Source organism: Girardinichthys multiradiatus, chromosome 9, assembly GCF_021462225.1.
Source record: "Girardinichthys multiradiatus isolate DD_20200921_A chromosome 9, DD_fGirMul_XY1, whole genome shotgun sequence".
NCBI lineage: Eukaryota > Metazoa > Chordata > Actinopteri > Cyprinodontiformes > Goodeidae > Girardinichthys > Girardinichthys multiradiatus.
The window spans coordinates 15277891-15294915 of record NC_061802.1 but is presented as its reverse complement, the minus strand read 5'-3'; the positions used below and the strand labels follow the sequence as shown (position 1 = coordinate 15294915).

At 37.6% G+C, this 17025-nt stretch overlaps 1 pseudogene; it reads right to left on the bottom strand.

Moving 5' to 3' along the window:
* Positions 1 to 1123: 1123 nt before the first annotated feature.
* Positions 1124 to 3816, bottom strand: LOC124873900 (annotated as a pseudogene).
* Between the last annotated feature and the right edge of the window lie 13209 nt (positions 3817 to 17025).

Below are 17025 nucleotides of genomic sequence, written 5' to 3'. Positions count from 1 at the left end.
GGGTCCCACTGATGGTCGTTGTTATACTAAAAACCACAAGGATTGGGATACCTCTCTCTGTCAGACTGATCACAACCATCGGAAAAGAGAAGGGGTCATATACAGGTAGCAGAAATGGAGGGTGTGTTTGCACCTCAACCATAACTGAGCCGGTTAAGGCTAAACCTGACTCCCCCTTACTCCAACCAACAGGGAGGGAGGAAGGCTCCATCCCTGATAACCTAAGCCACTCTAACTATAAGCTTTATCAAAAAGGAAAGTTTTAAGCCTAGCCTTAAAAGTAAAAGTAGACAGGGTGTCTGCCTCACGGACTAAAGCTGGGAGCTGGTTCCACAGGAGAGGAGCCTGATAACTAAATGATCTGCCACCCATTCTACTTCTAGAGAATCTAGGAACCACCAGTAAACCTGCAGTCTGAGAACGAAGTGCTCTGTTAGGAACATATGGAACCATCAGATCTCTGATGTATGATGGAGCTAAATCATTAAGGGCTTTATATGTGAGGAGGAGAATTTTAAATTCTATTCGGGATTTAACAGGGAGCCAATGAAGGGAAGCTAAAATAGGAGAAATATGATCTCTCTTTTTAATTTTCATCAGAACTCTTGCTGCAGCATTTTGAATCCACCGGCTCCCTTCAAAGAGACATGTTTTCCATCTCTTGCTGAACATAGCAGTGTTTCAAATATTTTGACCATTATTTTGCACTCCAATAAAGAAACAGAGGTGGCATCAGAATGTATTTCATAGCATTACAATCTGAAGTCTGTTGTCCCCCTGTTCTCCCAGTATGTATCAGGATTTATCAAATGTTTAGCTGTCAAGGATATGAATAAAGGCATAAAAGGAACATAGTGGGGCTTTTTATGAATGTTCTTAGACTTTTACCTATAAATACAGCTGGAGATATCAACTGAAATTGCTATAGTATAGCTCATAGTAAATGTATGGAACTTATTTGCTTATCTTATTTGCTTTTCATCTTTTTACTGACATACCTGCATTTTCAATACCATATCTTCAGGTAAACAGTAGGTGTGTTCAACATCTGTCATCTTACAAGGACCAGAATGCACGTTAACAAACATACATTAACTGTACACTTTGTTCTGTATAAATTAGCTTAGAATGTTCCTAAGCACCAAACACATTACAGCATTAAGATTAACAGAATTTCTGGTCAAAGATAAACTCAGTCTCAAATACAATACAGACCAAAAGTTTGGACACACCTTCTCATTCAAAGAGTTATCTTTATTTTCATGACTATGAATATTGTAGCTTCACACTGAAGGCATCAAAACTATCAATTAACACATGTGGAATTATATACTGAACAAAAAAGTGTGAAACAACTGAAAATATGTCTTATATTCTAGGTTCTTCAAAGTAGCTACCACCTTTTCCTTTGATTACTGCTCTGCACACTCTTGGCATTCTGTTGATGAGCTTCAAGAGTTAGTCACCTGAAATGGTTTTCACTTCACAGGTGTGCCCTGTCAGGTTTAACCCTCCTGTTGTCCTCATTTTCTGTAAACACCCTTTGTCCTCCAGGTCAAAATGACCCGTCTTAACTAAACCCCCAATATAAGCAGCTTAATTGAATTTTAAACACCAAATTTAATCTTGCATATTGTCATTGAGCTCAAAATGTGTGAATACTTGAGTTTTCCCTCTTCACTTGAATTTCTATAGCTTAAGAAAAGAAAAAAATGTGCAAAAAGGAGTTGTGAATACATTTTTATTCATCCCAATGACTCAGTTTAATTTTTTTTCTCCAGTGAACAATTTAAGTACAATACAAAAATATGAAAAATAGCATAACCCATTCAACTAATTAGCACATGTAGGGTAGTATACAAGTGCACAGCCCTTGCAGATATATTTCTTACACCTGCAGCACACAGTATGTGTTTTACAGTCCTTCTTTTGAGGGCGGAACTGACATCTATTCCTCTTACTTGCCCGAGCTGGGGAAGTGGCTGTGGTAGATAGATCCTCAGGTTGATCAGGAGCTCCTGCACTCTGAATAGCTTTCACAACTGCTGCTGAGGGTTCTGTGCGGGGGACATGCTTCCTTCTTTCAATGAGTGGAGTTACAAGTGCCTTTCCTAGCTGCTCCAGGAACAACCTCCTCTTGTTCTGCTTATGAGACATCCAGATTGGGTTGATCTCTCTCCAAATCAAAAAGGCATTGTAGGAGGAAACATCAATGATGTTGTGGAAGATGACCAGGGGCCAGCGGGCAGTCATTCTTCTGCAGCTATATGTTCCAATCACCTTATCCAGGTTGTCCACACCTCCTTTGTTGCGGTTGTAGTCTAGGATGATGATTGGCTTCCTGTCCTCACGATTGCTAATGTCACCGTCTGTGTGCAGTGTGCTCAGAAGAACTACATTCTTGTTTTTCTTTGGTAGGTAGGAAACTAGAGTGGTGTTGGGCGTGAAGGCAAACTTTGAGGAGAAGACCTCTCTCTCCTTTGACGCAAGCAGTGCAGGTGGGAGCTCAGGCTTATTCTTTCAAACTGTACCAACCATGGTGATCTTCCTCTTCAGGAGCTGCTGTCCGAGTTCATAAGAGGTGAAGAAATTGTCACATGTCACATTGTGACCCCTCAGTCCCTCTGTCACATCAAGCACAACTCGCATCCCCTGGTTCTTCTCTGGGCATCCACTGGTCGGCTTCCCAGTATAGACTTGCATTTTCCAAGCATAGCCTGATTTGGCATCGCAAGCCACCCATGACTTGATCCCATATTTTGCTGGCTTGCTGGGCATATACTGCCAGAAAGGACAACGACCTTTGGACAAAAGACATTAGCATCAGTGATTAGTATCAGTGCCACAGAAAACAGTCAAAGAAATCAATAGTGAAAATCCCTTTTATTACAAATATGAAAACAGATTACCTCTAAATGGAACCAGTTGTTCATCCACTGTTACGTCAGGCCCTGGACTGTAGAGGTAGGGCAGCCGCTCCACCCACTTGTCCCATACCTCTCATATGGCTGCAAGTTTGTCTGTCACACGTCTTGCTGGTCTTGACTCATGGTCATCAAATTGTAGCAGTCTTGAGTACGTGTGAAAGACTGAGTGGCATTGTGGCTCGGAAAATTGGCATTCCACTCTCAGCATCTCATAGACTAGCTGCAGCCTCACCTCGGGACCTGTATACACCTGCTAAGATTAGCAGCCCTAAGTAGGCCTGTAGGTCAATCTCATCCATCTTTTTCTAGCTGTCTCCATATTTGCGAAAACCCTCCAGATTTGTCATCCCCAGGATTATTTTTTGTATTGCTGGTGTGATAAACAGGTAGAATGTAGAGACATGAGAAACGGCATACCTTGTGGGTCCTGGGGCCATCTTTATGATGTTTTGTTCTGCATGCCTGCCATGTTGGTCATATGCTGCTGATGACCATGTTATTTTGCCATTTTTTGAAAGGAAAGTCTCTCTTTCAGCTTCAGGGTTTTCTTCTTCTTCTGAAGATGATTCATCATGCTCTGGGTTGTATTGTATAAGACAGAGTTGTCTTGCTGGACATCTGAGAAAATCAGCTCTACAGCATCTTCAGCAGTATAACGCACACTCATGGCTTCAGCACAGACAGAATTGGGAGTCCTGTTATCTGCAGCACCTTTATAACCTCTGGAAATAAACAGGTGGTCTTCTGAAGCCTGCGAGAACACCACCTGATTTGCCTTGTTTACTTCTGCTACTGATTGATCTGAGACACATCTAAAACATTGTAACATTCTGTGGTTTGTTAATAACTCTGTGACCTTGATTTAAACTCTATTTGTCTCACGGGTCATTTTGACCCGAAGACCACCTTTGTACCTTTTTTTGTACAGCTTATATGGAAATGTGAATAAAAGCAACATTTCACTTTTTCTATTGTTGGGGCCAATCTAGGAAAAGTCATAAAATTTCAAGTAAAAAAAATAGCATTTAGTGGATTTTTGGGGGGGTTTTAACACAGTGGTCATTTTGACCCGAGGACAACAGGAGGGTTAATAAGCAGGATTTCAAGCCTTATAAATGGGGTTGGGACCATCAGTTGTGTTGTGCAGGAAGTGGATACAGTACACAGCCGAAAACTTTGAAAGTGTCCCCAAGTGCAGTCGCAAAAACCATCAAGCGCTAAAAAGAAACTGGCTCACATGAGGACCGCCCCAGGAAAAGAAGACCAAGAGTTACTTCTGCTGCGGACGATAAGTTCATCCGAGTCACCAGCCTCAGAAATCGCAAGTTAACAGCAGCTCAGATTAGAGAACAGGTCAATGCCACACAGAGTTCTAGCAGCAGACATCTCTAGAACAACTGTTAAGAGGAGACAGGGTGAATCAGGCCTTCATGGTAAAATAGCTGCTAGGAAACCACTGCTGAGGACAGGCAACAAGCAGAAGAGACTTGTTTGGGCTAAAGAGGAATCGACATTAAACCAGTGGAAATCTGTGCTTTGGTCTGATGAGTCCAAGTTTGAGCTCTTTGGTTCCAACCACCGTGTCTTTGTGCGGTGCAGAAGAGGTGAACGGATGGACTCTACATGCCTGGTTCCCACCATGAAGCATGGAGGAGGAGGTATGATGGTGTGGGGGTGCTTTGCTGGTGACACTGTTGGGGATTTTTTCAAAATTGAAGGCATACTGAATCAGCATGGCTACCACAGCATCTTGCAGCGGCATGCTATTCCATCCAGTTTGCGTTTATTTGGACCATCATTTATTTTTCAACAGGACAATGACCCCAAACACACCTCCAGGCTGTGTAAGGGCTATTTGACCAAGAAGGAGAGTGACGGGGTGCTGCGCCAGATGACCTGGCCTCCACAGTCACCGGACCTGAACCCAATTGGGATGGTTTGGGTGAGCTGGACCGCAGAGTGAAGGCAAAAGGGCCAACAAGTGCTAAGCATCTCTGGGAACTCCTTCAAGACTGTTGGAAAACCATTTCAGGTGACTACCTCTTGAAGCTCATCAACAGAATGCCAAGAGTGTGCGGAGCAGTAATCAAAGCAAAAGGTGGCTACTTTGAAGAACCTAGAATATAAGACATATTTTCAGTTGTTTCACACTTTTTTGTTCAGTATATAATTCCACATGTGTTAATTCATAGTTTTGATGCCTTCAGTGTGAAGCTACAATATTCATAGTCATGAAAATAAAGAAAACTCTTTGAATGAGAAGGTGTGTCCAAACCTTTGGTCTGTACTGTATGTATGTTCAGTAAATGGGTGTATGTTCTTTTGTTCTTTTGTTGTTTTTAGTTTTTATTTGTTTTCAGTGAGCAATCATAATGCAAACAAAAAGGAAAAACTAAAAGACTTACAACATGCATACTGAATTTGCTGTGTATAAAAATACATTTCCAGCTAGTTTTGAAATCCTATGAGGGTTGAAAGCAAACTCTTCACTATCCATACCCTGTAGTTTCCAATTACAACACCATTCAAAACCACCAGCATGTCATCGCCGAGTGTTTATTAGTTAGCCTTTGTGACACATACTAAATGCCAACTCATTCCAGGTAATGGCAGCACCTATTATTTATTATGTAACATAACCTTGATTGGCATATCACAATTATAAATTGTGGGTCAGATGTGACTGTATATGCATGATGAAGCCACTTTTTCAATTTCTTTTATTAGCCAGTATAATTCCTGTGTGCTTCTTACAAATGACGTTGGAAATTGCTAACTAGCTAATTCCATGAACATGCAGGATTAGAGCATCAGGTTTAAACAACACCTGCTGAGAATCTCAGTGTGATGTGGACATTAGTGCAGTCACTTTTCCAAGAACAGTGATTACACAACATGTTTTCTCACTTTTTTAGGATTATTTTTTCAGAATTTAAAACAAAGATGTATCTTTAGGCCAGCATGCACTAAAAGGTGATATATACATAAAAAAGCTACAAACCTTGTAAATAAAAATTGTTAGGCTTTAGACAAGAATTTCCTACTTGTAAGTCCATTTATATTTGTTCCCATTGATTTTGCATTTAAAAATCATTAGCTTTCTAATACTTTATTGTTGGCCTATTATAAGATAACCACGAGCTTAATTAAATTTAAGTGGCAGTGTAGAAAATAATCTTTTAGTGTGATTATGAATAACACTATCATCTAACAGACCAAAGTGATCATAATGAGAAAGTCATTTTTTTTTCTTAATTAAACCATTTAACATAAATACTAAGATCGTGTGCTGTGTGCATTAAAAATGGCATGTTACACATGTAGTGGCAAATGTGATTGAAAATACGTATCTTAAGATAATATTGCATTCGTGTAAAAATGTCCATCAAATATAAATTAATTTATTTGACAAGATGCATCTTTAACCTATAACTTCACAACCCTGATATTTATTGACAAGAAGTTGTAAAAAAATCTACAAACGTTTATATTGCAAGAATATTAGAATAACCCTAATCAGCTATGTGTAATCCATAGCTTGAAATGTCCCATTTTTAGTATTGTAATAAACTTATTTTCCCAAATAAAAGTAGCATAAATGAGTTATCAAGCAGCTATTTACTTGTTTTGTACTGTGTTTATACTGCCATCAGGTGCCTGGATATGTGTATAGGATTATATGGCGTTGGTGAGACACATCCACCTGCACACATACTGGAAAATGAAATAACCACAGCAATTCTTTTGTAGGTTTACTGTCATCCTTGTCACCTGAATGACACATTTCAGTGTCTATTGTTTGTATCTGCTGCAAAGACAATTATACTGGTATAAATATTCTATTATACAACTTAGTCTTTTGGCTGATTTTGACTTGTCTTTGCTAGGTACCCGGAAGGAAAATGGGCATAGTGAAAATTCACACTTCTAATAGAACAGCAGGAAAACAACAGCTAACTGCAAGGGAATGGAAAACTGAAAGTACACAGTTAAACCAGGTGGTTAGATATACTGTATTAAAAGACACAACCGTTTTGATTTTTTCTGACAAAAAATCAAACTATACTGTCCAGTTTTAGATCAGTTAACATCAAAAATATTTCCAGACAAAATAATGAATGAAGAATAATGAGATACATTTTTTTAAGAATTCGTTTTATTGCTTTCTTTAAAGTTGAAAGTTTACATAATTTTGTTAATATTTAGTAGCATTGCCTATAAACTGTAAAACTGTTAAACTTTCTTTTTTATTGATCTGATGTTATATTCTAATCTTGAATGTTGTTTTTCCATTAGCTGTAAGCGAAACATCTTCATAATTAACATAAATAAAGGCTTGAAAACATCAGTCTCTAAGTTAATAATTTATATAATGTTTTTTAAGTGACTTATGTTACTGAAATAAATTAACTTCCCAATAATATTTGAATTTATTGAAAGGGTCTGTTCTAAAGGATGAACCTGAGAAAAGGCAAATTGAATATAAAAAAAAGTTTATTCAGTTGATGAGATATATCTAATTCATGCTGAAAGGGCTCTATTGTGAGTTACAACAGACCATATGTTAGAGAAATAAAGAACCATGCTGACACCTTGAAATACCTTATTTTCTGCTTATTTTCACATTAAAAGTTTTATTTAGAGGGAGCTCGAAAGAATGACTTTCACATGCCTTTGTACAAAATAAAAAGAAGAATTTAACATAATGACATGGTTGTAAAATATAATTTTGCCCACCTAACCTTTTCCTCTAAGACCAGGTTTTTCCAAGCTCTTATTTGCTTGTCATGGGTACTCAAACAGAATAAGCAAAAATGAGTTGTTTGATGATGATTCCATTCAAAGGATGATCTAATTTTTTCTTTTTTGAAGATAGATTTTGAGACACACTAAGAAGAATAATCAGTTTTTCTCCTAAATTCATTAGAGTTTGTAGACTTCAAAATCAAACAATTTACAAGACTGCAACACCGTGCTGCTCAAGGAAAATTAACAAAGCTATTTTTAAAATGTACATATGGTTGAAAAAATGCATTTTAGTCTACTAAAATATAAATTTTGCTACTAAAATAATTTGCTGATTTAAAAAAAAAAAGTTTCAGCAATAAAAATAAAATATCTGAAAGAGTCACATACACTGGTACTTTTTCCTTATTTTTCTGCCTTTAACAGTGAAATAAGAAGGATTAAGAAGAAATATTTTTAATAAAGTGTTGGTCTTGACTTTAAAAATGTTTCATTGATTATTAAATATATTTAAAAAGAGCTCATTTTTCTTTGCAGAGTTTTAAAATCCAAAACTCGAAGTTAAACAATGATTTGGGGAAGTGATGTTTTTGTTTCAGCCACAAGATGGCACAACAGAGCCATAAAAAAAGGCTCAAGTCTTCTTTAACTAGGTTCATTAAAAGATGTCATGAGACCTTAAAACTGATCTTTAGAACATTGATTATTTTAGGTCACCATTATTCTTTTTTTTTTTTTATCTTCTAACATTTTCCTCTGGTTTTGTTCCCTCTGTCTCTTGAGCCTTCAACCCACATTGATTGAACATCTGTTCTGTGTATTCATCGTGTTTCCCATTAAAAACAGCGCCCTGGCAAAATGTTCACTCTAATTGCTGGAAGTTAAATAAAAACAAACCTGAGTGACTATTGGTGACCCCGGTAAATGCAGCAAAGTCAGACTACCAAAAGATAACGATCCCCTCGTCCTCCTTATCTGCTAAAGCAAAAACAGTCTGTATATATCATTTGATTTCTGGTTCGTTATTGGTTAATCAGTGCCAACAGTTCAACATAAACACCCCCTGCACCATGTATTCATCTGAGAAGTTTTTAATCAATCCCCCTGCTGTTGAATTTTGGACTAAGGTTAAATGTAGACTGAATAATTAGAGCAGTTTTCAGAGCTTTGTCAGAAGGAACCATCTGTATAGCTTCACAGGGAGGGATCAATAATGTTGCAAGGTTATGTTCGCGCCACAGGACTTCATATCCAATTGGTGCACTTCTCTCATTTTAATTGAATGTTTTTCCTATTCTGTATATCATGTTGATTGTAAAAAAACATCTTAAAGGTGGAAGATACTACAAAATCTTATCTGTCTAGAATTGTTATCATGTAACTGCTTTTATGTTTTGGATTGGTGTAGATCTGCTTTACATTTTAATTACTGCACATTTTATGATTTATTATCTAGCAGTTTTGAGAAATTTGTCAAATGACCAAATGCACTGATAATGTTTAAACACAGGCAATCAATGCAAACTGAAGTGTAGGTGGGTGCTCTTCTGTTTTAAATCAGAAAACATAACCCTAACGAGGCGCTTCAAAGTTTTTAACTATCAAAATAACACAGTATGCTCTCAAAATTAATGTGTTAAAAGTACTTAATTTTTGATTTGGGGAGAATAGGGTTGATTGTCACACTTCTTACTTTAATTTAAATTTTTATAAAATGTTATCTGAAGTCGATCACATTTCAATGTGTAATAGAAACCTTAACTCTCTGAATTTGTGGAATGAAATTAACATTAACATCACTGGATATATATGTAACTATTGTAAACTCACCAAACTGACATATCACATAATAAACTAGCTTTCTGGCTGCACCCTACTTTCAGAGATAAAGTTAAAGTGCCTTCTACCATTAGTGGTCCTCCAAAAAATTTTAATATTATCCAGAAGCATAGTCTTGCACTAAAAAAACAACACATTTTGAATGAATCTTATCAGTGTTCATAAATTCCACATTAAGCAAACATTAGCACCTATTAGCAACTCTACCAGCCCAAATTTTATGTTTTACTTTGTTGTTTCGTGAAATTTTAATTAGTATACATGGCTTCAAGTTTCATGTCTTGTAACCACTGGCTTCTAGGCTAAAGTGTAAATTCATCTTGAAAAGTGAATAGGATGTTAAGAATGACAAATCACCAAAGCTCACTGATGGGGTACTGCAAGGGTGGCCTTATGGGGATCATCACAGGGGCATTATGGGGTTACCTACCATAGCAGCAATTAAATGCTATTTCCATGTCAACCAGTTGTTTGGGCAGCATTCCAAGGCAAAAAATATTTATATCTTCTCACCTCACAAATTTATATGGGGCTTGTTAAAGTGTACTGGGTATGCTCTTGTCAGATGAGTGCAGATGAAAAAAAATTTATATTTGCGAAGAACCTCAGAGTTAACAATACGCCTTTCTGAAGTTTACAGAAACTATACAAGGAGCATCATTATAGAGTTTGTGCTGTATTCTGGACATCTTCACAGCAGTAGCATTATTCATGCTAAGTGTGGTTATTGTGCAACATTCTGTTGAAAACAGGAATCTACTAGTTACACAGTGGTTGCACCCTTGCTTAGGGCTTGAATCTTTGCATATTTGGAAAAACAACTATCTTGTAGAAGAAGGACCCCACTGTTAGTTACTTTCACTCACTTCCAGCCTTGGCGGTTTCCTGGTCTTTGGAGGAATTTGGACACGGCTTCGGAGACAATTATGCATAGTTTAGGTGGACTAAATAAGGCTGATTAGAGCAAACAGTCTTGGTAGGAATAAGGAGGTGACATGAAAACATAAATAAAGCCCTGGGATGACATGGCAGAAACATGAATCATTACAAAATGATGAGCTTCCTAAAAATCATTTCAAACTCCAAGGCATCCAGTCAATAATATGCTGAAAATAAACAGAATATAATTATTTTGCTTTGCATTGATACTTTCTCATGTAGGTAATCCATATTATTGTTTCCCCTATTAGTTTGCACCAGTTACTTTCTTCAGGGATGTTTCCTAAGTGTGGAATGGAGGAAAAACTGAGCAGGAATCTTTAGGGAAATATGAGCCATGGGCCCTAAAGCTCGACAGCATTTTGGGTGATACTATTTACAAGTGAAAGGCATACAGCTGGATGTGGTTTACACAGAGTAATTGCCTTTGGTTCCAGGGGAATACAGAAATGTTTCTGCACTATAATCAATAAAAATGCAGTGGCTGGATGTCAGCAGCTGCTCCACTCATATGGGGATAAGAAAATTAAATAGATTAATTAATGCTACTCCTATTGTCTGTGGTTCTTTTGTGGCTGTGAAATACATTTCACAGGACAGTTCTTTTTTCTCCTCTGTGTTTATTCGGTTAAAGTTTTAGAAATAAATGTTTTCAACACCAATATGTTTCAAGAAAAAAAAAAAAAAAAAAACTCTAGATGTTTTCACACAAAAAAGGCTGTGCACATTAATTATTGTGCTCGCCAATAAAACAATGTGCACATATTTCTCATGCAGCTGGAAAAATCTAAAATCTCTTCTGAAGATAAAACAGTAGCAGCAATCTGAAACCTGTAGAAAAAACTAAACTGGTTTGAAACCAGAAACAAAGATTTTGTTTGGATTTGGGGTGCTTTTCAGATTTTTCATATAATAACTGTTGTTAAAAGATCATTTTAATTTAAATCTGTGTTATGAGCCTGAAACGCACGCAAGAACACACACAGCTATCCCTCATCAGTCTGACTGAACACTGTATTCCATCAAATTATGTTTATATCTAATTGCACCGCCATCTTGTGGTTACAATAACTTAAACGGGTTTTAAAATTAAATAGACATTTTTATGAATAGTGTAGTCTGATTTGCTAATCTAACAGTTATTTCAGTTGTACAAAACAAACTGTCTTGAGGAGAACAAACAACAGCCAATTCTATGCATAACACATGTTTTCTCCAGACTAGACTGGACTGATTGGAGTAAAAGAATGTGTTCCATCCATATTTTACTGTACACAAGCAGACAAACCAAAAGGAATATTTTTCATTGTTCTTCCTGGTAACCCTAATACTGTCTTGACATAGATTTTTATAAGATTAATTTTATGTCATCAGTCATTTTCTACCGCTTCTTCCATAGTGGGTCGCGGGGAAGCTGGTGCCCATCTCCAGCAGTCTACGGGCGAGAGGCGGGGTACACCCTGGACAGGTCGCCAGTCCATTGCAAGGCAACACAGACACACACAGGACAAACAACCATGCACACAATCATTCACACCTAAGGGCAATGTAGAGGGACAAATTAACCTAACAGTCATATTTTTAGACTGTGGGAGGAAGCCAGAGTACCTGGAGAGAACCCACTCATGCACGGGGAGAACTTGCAAACTCCATGCAGAACCTCAGACCTGCTTGTTGCAAGGCAACAGTGCTACCAAAATCACTGTGTAGCCCTAGATTAATTTTATGTCTTAACCTAATCAGCAGGGAGTTTATTCAGTCATAAAAATAAAATAAAAGACACAAAAGGTATCATTAAAAGCAGTTATTCTGAAAGGTAGCTGTTGAAGGGAAAACTGTATATAAAAATATCTTACATTTGTCATTCATTCCAGTCCCTGGGTCAAAATTCCTGTGACTTAAAAAGCCATCCGAATTTGGAAACAGCTAAGATCAATATGACATGTGTAGCTATAATATTTGTTGTAGCTTTTAGGTTGTTGATATTTACTGTGGTGATACTCACAGAATATTTTGACTGTGTAGGGTAGTTTGTTGGTTGTTCTCAAGTATGTTTTTTAAAGCTAATTCATATGCTTTTTGATTTAAAGAGAAGAGGTTATTTTGTGTCTCTGCTCTGTTCTCTCAAACCCCCAGTCGGTCATGGCAGATGGCTGCTGACACTGAACCTGGTTCTGCTAGAGATTCCTTCCTGTTGAAGGGAAGCTTTCCTTTCCATTGTCGCTTCATGGATGCTCAGTATGAGGGATTGTTGCAAAGTCAATGCAAGCAACTGTCCACTGTCGCTACATTGCTCATCCAGGAGGAGTGAATGCTGTAAGTCACTCGCTCGAATAATTTAGGGCATTTCCAGGTCTTAGCAAAGCCCACAACCATGAAGTTGCACCGACAACTGAGGTTTTAACCCAAACTGAAATAAGTCAAATTTTCCTATATACACACTGCCTTACAAAAGTATTGATAGCTCTTGTGTTTTCACTTTTATCAGTAGACAACCACAGACTTCAATTTTGTTGGGATTTTATGTGATAAACCAAAACAATGTAACTCATAATTATGAAGTGAAGGTGGTATAAACATTTTGTCGTGTGGATTTATTTTCAACCCCCCTGACTCAATACTTTGAAACAGTTTTTTGCACATATTTTGTTGTGCATGCAGGCTAAAAAGTTCAATTTAGGTCTCATCTGACAAGAGCAACTTTTTCACATTTGTGCTGTATACTCTAAATAGCTTGTGGCAAACTGAAAATGGGGAACCTCTAATGCATTCCTGCACTAGGGTTTTCTTCTTGCCACTCTTCCATAAAACGTCAGATTTTCTTTGGGATAATTGTTTAACAAAACGATTGGTCTTGGATGGTAGCATGGAGGTTGATATGATGTCACAATCAGGTTTGAAGAATTGGTTGAAAGTCAGAAACTATTGGGATTTACTATATTTTTGATGCATAGACATGGAAATTGCTGTTTTTATAATGATAGCATGCTAACTGCTAATACAAGAAGCTAAAGACAGTTAAAAATGTGACGTTGGTCATCTTCTTCAAGGATTGCTGCCTCTGTTCCTGATATACATATGGCTGCTCAATGTAGGAAGTCATGAATAATATTTTTTTTAGAATGTTCTGATATCTTTGTGTCTTTTAATTCTTAGAAATAAATTGGAATTAGTCAGGATTGCTATAATTCTAGGGTAAAGCTAAAGGTTTTCATTACTGTACTTTAGTGGCATATATATATCCTTGCTTAGTCCAATACCTCGCCTGCTCATTGGCAGAAGTTCTTGGAGAAACGCAGCCATGGAGGCCTCTATGGAGCTAATCATACAGCAGAAACAATAGATCCGAGAGCACACTGGGGCCCACCCATCCGGCATTGCAGGACATATAATGGGCTGCCCAGCGAGACCTGTTGCCACACTCCCTGCCCCAGTGTAAAGCCAGTTGTTCCACTTCTACTCCCTAGGGAAGTCTGACTGCAGCTGGTGGAGGCACAGTCTAATTTAAGTTGCTTAATCTGCTGAGATATAGAAGCCCCACATAAGGTCAAGGTGAGACAGACTTTGAGGACCCAGTCACCTGCTTTGCCATTGTTATTTCTCTCCTCTAAAGTTTTTCTGGCTCCATCGAGATGCCACAAGAAATGCAAGCCATGTGAGTGAAGATACATTAAGATGAAATATGAGGTTGTGAGATCCCAGAGCTTCAGCACATTATAATAAACACAGACTCTGATTCTGTCTGCATGCAAAAACACTCTAAGTCTTACAGAAATTATAAAACAGCTGGAAGTCAAGCAGCATAATATTTATGAGTTTGAGTATGTGTGTGTGTAAACTAGTAGTTTAGTGTTTTTATAGGGTGTGAACACATGCATTGAGCAGCCTACTTTAGGATGTGCTCCTACCAGATACATAGACGTGAAATATAAACTAATGGGTGATAATAATTAATTTTCAATATTAGTGGAAAACAATTTTAAACAGGTTAAAGTTATCTTGATATTTATCATCTTGTAACGTGAGCTTAAAAACTAACAAGTTGCTAACTTAAAAGTGACCCTTTGAGTTTACTTTTTGACTCGGTATGAATACTTAACACTCGAGGGAAAAAAGAACAAGAAAATCACACCCATAATGAGAATAACTGCAGTCCATAATATAAAATATCCAGCAGTGAAGTATCAGTCATCAGCGGGGAGTCAACACAAAGCTCTACCTTGACTTAAACTGTGAGTATACCTCCAAGACTTCATTCTCAACAACAAGGTCACAGCAGAGCAAAATGTGATTTCTGTTCATACATTTCTCATTCAATGTCATCAAATTTACAGCTTTCTATAATAAGTGACTAGTAAAATGGTGCTATCTGTTATACTATTTTCTGTTATCATTTCTTTGTGTCACATTTTTTTCTAGTCCAATTTTGTCCGTTTGTACAGTTTTGATCAAAATGCCAAACATCACCAGCCAGATTAATCAGGGCTTTGTTGTTCTCCGACATGGCAAGAAGTGATCTACTAGGTTCCAGAATAGTTCCAACATTATAAAAAAAATGAAATACCACATACTTTGATTGGATAGGGAAAACATATGAAGGAATGCAGAACCTGATAGGCTGCTCACCAAAAATGGTCTCCAATGCTTTAAAATGGAAATTAAAAATCAGAAAGATGTGGAAGAAAATAGAAAACTGTCATTAATCATCTTAAAATGCTAAAGTCTCCAAAGTCATGGTGATCAAGGAGGGTCTACAGTTATTTGTAAGTACTGTAACAATTAGAACATGCCTAGGTGAAGACAATCTATTTACAAGAAACCCAGTAACCAATTGCAGAAAAAATGACATGCATAGAAGTGGTTACAATTTGCCAAATAATGCATTAACTGATCTAAAGAGAAACAGTGCCACACTTTTTGGAATGATGTAACCAAGATTTTTCTTTCTGGTTTCAGTAGTTTGCCAGACTGCAAAACATTGACTTCAAACCACAGGTTCATTGTTAAGTGTGATGCTTAGGCATCACGCAATAGGGATTTTTTTTAATATTAAATGGTAAGGTGAAGAGGAAATAACCTTGAAACAGTACATTTTAGCTTGTTAATACCTAATTATTTTTCTTCTCTTTCTGTAGACTAGCAAAACATTTGATCATTTTACTTCATTTTTGCCAAAAAATATAATTTAAAATGCTCCCAGAAATTAAAGCTATATTAAGGATTTTGGGTTTTAAGTAACACGTTTTACTTTAGAACACAGCGGTGTATTAGGACTTAAGCACAATTAGAATATAAACTATTCTGCCCTGCCCAAACCTCTGAGTAAAGCTTGGCAGATAGCGAACAGCTTCAAATGAAGACACCGATTTGTGACTTTGGGTTCCGTTTAATGTCCATTTGAATATTATGTTTTCTCTGTAAAACTGTAGAAATAAACAAATACAAAACACAATAAGTTTCTGCATTTGAAACATAAAGTACAAATAATTGCTTGTAAAATCATATTAAAGAAATGCATCGTGCAGTAATGACCATGACTTGCAATGATCGCCGTTAGCATACATTAGATTATCATATTGTGACGAATTTTCATAATAATACACTCATTAGATCAAAAGGGAAAACATCATGAAACAACATCAAACTCACAGGCATAAGCTCCTTGTAGCCCTGTAGAAGATCATTTCCACTGTAACTCGCGCTGCAACTCCACTCACTTCTTAGCTAGAAAAACGTGTACAAACCGAAAGTTCCTGTTACAAGATACGAAACTATAGTACTGCTCAACCCCCCCAAAGGTCATCGTTTTGCTGCTTATTTTAATTGTCCTTAAGGGACAGCACATGAACACTTTAGGCATTTTGCCTCAAGAGTGATTAAACCATTCCTTGCCTACTGCATTAAATTAATACATTGACATATTTAACTCCCTGTTGAGTTTCCAAAAATAATATAAACTTTTCTTTCCATTTATCGTCTCCTAGAGAACAGGGGGCTATTGTTGGACCATGTTTTGCTGAATATTGGACCATTTGCACATTGCTGTACGCCACCAGGCCTTCCGGCGTTTCGGCCATTTTGTATCCCGGGACAGTCCGCTACTACAAATACCTGCGGCCAATGCGGCTTATAAGACGGGGCCGTCCCAGTTCCGATGTCACAGCAACTATATAACGGACTATGAGACTCCCCACCATTGCTTTCAGCTTGGGACCTAGACGCGGTTACCACGCAACTGAAGCAGCATTCTGGAGAAGAGGTCCCACTTGGATTTCATTCATTCTTCTCGTTGGCCAACGAGAAAACTAAGCGAAGCTTACAGGAATAAGAAGGCTTGTAAGTTTTCACTTTGCCGATCGAAGATGTGAGTTTAACACGTAACCAAAAAACCAACGAGTTTCAAGGAGACGGATTACCACCCTTGTTTTGTTTCAGTCAACTGCTGACGGTCAGCTCATATTTTCCCCTTTCGCCCAGGAGGCCAGAGGACAGAGATTGACCGCTCTTCTTGGAGTTTAACTGCGGATGTGCAGTAACCCCCCCCCTCCCCCCCCTTCTCTCACTTGCTGCCCCA